Consider the following 4,765-nt stretch of genomic DNA (forward strand, 5'->3'; position numbering starts at 1 on the left):
CCCCCCCCGCCAAAAAAAAAATAACAGCTCAAAAGTCTAAAGAGTAAAAACCATTACACACAACAATTGATGGTTTACAAAAGAAAAACAAAAGGCTTTTTAGAACCGAGAGATAAAGGAGCACCCCAAACCGTAAGTTCTGAACCCTAAAATAACCGCCCCCAAACACTGAGGCTTTCTAGCGCAGCCTGAAAACAATGAAAAGCCAAGGCGAGCGACGTTAGATGGACTACAACTCCCAATATGCAAGGCGGCTGCAGTCTTTCAGTTTCCGCCCTAGAACCTGAAAACTCCCATCATGCCTCGAGGCGCGAAAAGCAAACTGTAATTTACCCCGGCCCCCGCTCCCATCCTCGGCGTACCGTTGGCCGCTTTGGCGGTGGGTCCGGCGCCGGTGTGAGGATTCTGGCCGCGGGCTACGCCACAGAGGGAGGCGGCACCGCGGCGTGAGACCGAGTGAGAGCCATGCTCCAGTCTGTCCTGGGACGCCGCTGTGTCTGTGTCGGCGTCGGCGAGGGAGGCGTGAGGAGGAGCCGGGCGTCTGCAGCCGTTCTCGTCCCCGGCGCCCCGCCGCCATCTCCACCATGCAGTCCCGGGAAGACGCCCCGCGCTCTCGCCGCCTCGCCAGTTCCCGCGGCGGGAGGCGACCCAAGAGGATCTCCAAGCCTTCGGTGTCGGCCTTTTTCACGGGCCCCGAGGAGCTGAAGGACGCGGCCCACTCTGCAGCCCTCCTGGCCCAGCTCAAGTCTTTCTACGACGCGCGGCTGCTGTGTGATGTGACCATCGAGGTGGTGACGCCCGGCAGCGGGCCCGGCACGGGGCGCCTCTTCTCGTGCAACCGCAACGTGCTGGCGGCGGCGTGCCCCTACTTCAAGAGCATGTTCACGGGCGGCATGTACGAGAGCCAGCAGGCCAGCGTGACCATCCACGACGTGGACGCCGAGTCCTTCGAGGTCTTGGTGGACTACTGCTACACCGGCCGCGTGTCCCTGAGCGAGGCCAACGTGCAGCGCCTGTACGCGGCCTCGGATATGCTGCAGCTGGAGTACGTGCGCGAAGCCTGTGCTTCCTTCCTGGCTCGCAGGCTTGACCTGACCAACTGCACTGCCATCCTCAAGTTTGCCGACGCCTTTGACCACCACAAGCTGCGCTCCCAGGCCCAGTCCTTCATAGCTCACAACTTCAAGCAGCTCAGCAGGATGGGTTCCATTCGGGAGGAGACGCTGGCAGACCTGACCCTGGCGCAGCTGCTGGCCGTGCTGCGTCTCGACAGTCTGGACGTAGACAGTGAGAAGACAGTGTGTCATGTGGCCGTGCAGTGGCTCGAGGCTGCTCCCAAAGAGCGGGGCCCCAGTGCTGCAGAAGTCTTCAAGTGTGTTCGTTGGGCGCATTTCCCTGCGGAAGACCAGGACTACCTGGAAGGGCTGCTGACCAAGCCTATTGTGAAGAAGTACTGCCAGAACATTATTGAAGGGGCCCTCCTGCAGCTGCGTTCTGGTGATGGATTGCAGAAGTCTCTAGTGCCGGTGACAAGCAGCAGCAGCAGCAGCAGCAGCAGCAGTAGTAGCAGCAATAGCAATAGCAATAGCAATAGCAACAGCAACAGCAGCAATAATAAGAGCACCAGCAGCACTGTCGTCCCTGTAGAAGAAAATCCGCCCCATAGATTAAGTATGTGTGCCAAAAGAATGATAATCTTTGAACACCACAAGCATCCCTTTCTCTACAGTGACCCATACTTTGTGGAGATTTACAAAGTGCCCTCACCTTTGACTTTCCTTGCTCACAATAGAATTGTCACTACCCTTAGCTCTCTGGTCTCTCCAGACCATGACATCTGTCTCTGCCCAGCCCAGGAAAGACGTATGGGTGTATAAACCAGCCCAAAACAGTTGGCATCACTGCCAGACCACTTGTGTCGGGATGGTGTGGATGTGGCATATCTGAATGAGTACATTAACATTTTGAGTGACTGAGATGGATTACTGGAGCTAAATTAAAGGAAGTAAAATGCTACAGTGTTCAGAGGAACCGGTGGGCATTAGTGGCTCAACTACTTGATTCCTTTATATCCTTTGACCTAATGGTATGCTCTCAGCAGTGCATACTTGTTCTGTTGCCATCTAAACTGTTAATAAGTGGCTGAAGTATGTTTCACTGAAGCTCATTGACTTGGGAAGCCTGTGTCTTCAATGATGAGTTCTCTTGTATTTGTGACATCCCAGTCTTGAAGATCTACAATCCAGTTAGTGCAGAATGGAGACAAATTAATATTCCTTTGGTGTAGGGACATAACTAAAAATTGTTGCGTGTCACCTCATGTACCCACAGCGGAAAAAAGAATAGGGTGTTACTGTGACAGTGAAGAAGACCAGTAGATTAATGTAGGTACAACATTAGGCCCCTTGAAGTTTGACCCAATTTTTTTTTCTTTTTTGCCTCAGCCGGTGTTTATCCTTTCTGCCTTGAATCTGGTCAGAGTTTCCTGGCTGAAGAAGAAGCAATACCTAGCGAACCTAGCATCAGTTGGGACTTAGGTAGGTTGGGTGAGCTGGTCTATGACTCAGGAAGTTCAGGCTCTTTTTATGATGATGATTTTGGGTTGTAGATAACATATCTGAAATTCATAAGACCAGGGATGTATGGTGTTACACTGCTGTGGAACTTTCAAGCACTTCTTGAGAGAGGATCTTTACCTCTTCATGAGGTTATAAGGGCATTAATTGAAAGTTTGATTAATGCTTGAAATTCATAATTCAGTGTGAAAAATTTTAGCACTCAAATTATTTAACAATTTACTGTGCCCCAAATGCAGAGGGCTTGATAGTATGTTTGTTTTGTTATCTCTTAATTTTAAATTCTACCTAGGGCCACAAACACTGTAGGTTTTGAATTTAAATTTTTACCGTTGAAAAGTACTTGTAGAGCAATTGCTAGATGGTGATTTGGAAGATAATATTCAAAACAATGTAGTAGATTTCCACAGTATTAAAGTACACTGATATTTATTTGTTTATTTTATATAAGTGCTCTACCTTCATGTGCCCCAGCATACCAGAAGAAGGCCTCAGATCTCATTATAGATGGTTGTGAGCCACCATGTGGTTGCTGGGAATTGAACTCAGGACCTCTTGAAGAGCAGTCAGTGCTCTTAACCTCTGAGCCATCTCTCCAGCCCCAACACTGAATTTTCAGTGAACTGTTTTGCTATCTTAAATGCATTTTTGCAAGCATTTGGTTTCTCTACTGAGGAAAAAAGTACATATATCTGTTGTTCATATGTATCACACACACACACACACTCTCTCTCTCTCTCTCTCTCCCTTCCTCTCCCTCTCTCCCCACTCTCCCCCTTCTGGAATATATATATTTGGTTGACCAAATGTTTATAATGTACAGAATGGCTGCACACTCACTGAAAGTGAAAACAGCAACAACAAAAGAAAAGCCTGCTTGTAAAATAATTTTTGAGTATAAAATGTTTATTTGCAAAAATAATCACTATTCATCTAAAAGGATATTCAAATAGTGTTTCCAATTACCTATGATATTTTTTTAAAAATTGCTAACTTTTTGTAATTTTTTTTATCTCAACCTGATAATATCCTTCACTGAGTCAGAACAATCCTTTTTTCACTGGATATAATTGTGTACATTTTTTGTTGTCTTCTCATGAAAAGTAATGTGATCTCCAAAATATTTTGGCTGTGTATTTTGGGGATTCATCTTATTTCTTGTTCTCCAGAAAGAAGTAATGTTTCCAGGGTTTTGTTTCTCATTTTGAAATGGAAGGCTTGCTATTTAGTCTGGAACTCCTGAGTTTGAGTGATTTTCTTGCCTTAGCCTCCCAAGTGTTTGGGACAATAGGTGTGTGTCATTACCCCTAGCAAAGAATCATATATTTACTGTTTTGTCAAGTAATACTGTTTTGTATTGTTTTTTAAAATTAAATCTAATATTTTGTTGAGATCAGCAGTTATAGCTCTGAACTGTGGAATCAAGTGCCCACATAGAACTTTGAAATTTAAACCTCTGTATCAAACTGTTTTGTTTAGCATTCAAATTTTCTATTTGATTTTTGTTTTTTGAAGCAAGATCTTATTTATTTATTTATTTATTTATTTATTTATTTATTTGTTTGTTTGTTTTCGAGACAGGGTTTCTCTGTGTAGCTTTGGAGCCTATCCTGGCATTCGCTTTGGAGACCAGGCTGGCTTCGAACTCACAGAGATCTTCCTGCCTCTGCCTCTGCCTCCCGAGTGTTGGCATTAAAGGCGTGTGCCACCAATGCCCGGCTTGCTTCACTCTTTATCTCTCCCATCCTTAGTTTGGTTGTTCCACCTATACTTCCTGCACACAGTTTTACAGTGTACAGGATTATTCACAGCACTCGGAGGAGCTCTAACTCCAGTACTCCTGCTTGCTAGGCCGTGCTTTACAGACTGAGCTCTCACTCAGCCTCAACATTACTTTCTCTGTCTTTATTCTGTAACTTTCTAACTCTTCAGTATTTATTATCCAGTGACAGAAGACAGAGGAATGTGCTCCAGGATGAGGAACTAAACCTGTGGATGAAGCTCATAAAGTGAACATGGAAAGAGGGAAATATAGAAGAATTAAAAACCTTTTAACATCATTTTTAGTGAAATAAAGTTCTTACCCCCTGCAGTGCACTAGTATGCTTTCTCAAGAGGGAAAATGTGCTTTAGTTGCCGATCACGATCTGATCTACATTTCATTTCCTTTGGTGTGCAGAAACACCGCT

The 4,765-nt window shown here is 45.7% G+C and overlaps 1 pseudogene; it reads left to right on the top strand.

Annotated features, from left to right (window-relative positions):
- Positions 1-301: 301 nt before the first annotated feature.
- LOC113833277 lies at positions 302-2,587 on the top strand (annotated as a pseudogene).
- Positions 2,588-4,765: the final 2,178 nt, after the last annotated feature.

The sequence above is a fragment of the Cricetulus griseus genome (genome assembly GCF_003668045.3).
Source record: "Cricetulus griseus strain 17A/GY chromosome 1 unlocalized genomic scaffold, alternate assembly CriGri-PICRH-1.0 chr1_1, whole genome shotgun sequence".
Lineage (NCBI taxonomy): Eukaryota > Metazoa > Chordata > Mammalia > Rodentia > Cricetidae > Cricetulus > Cricetulus griseus.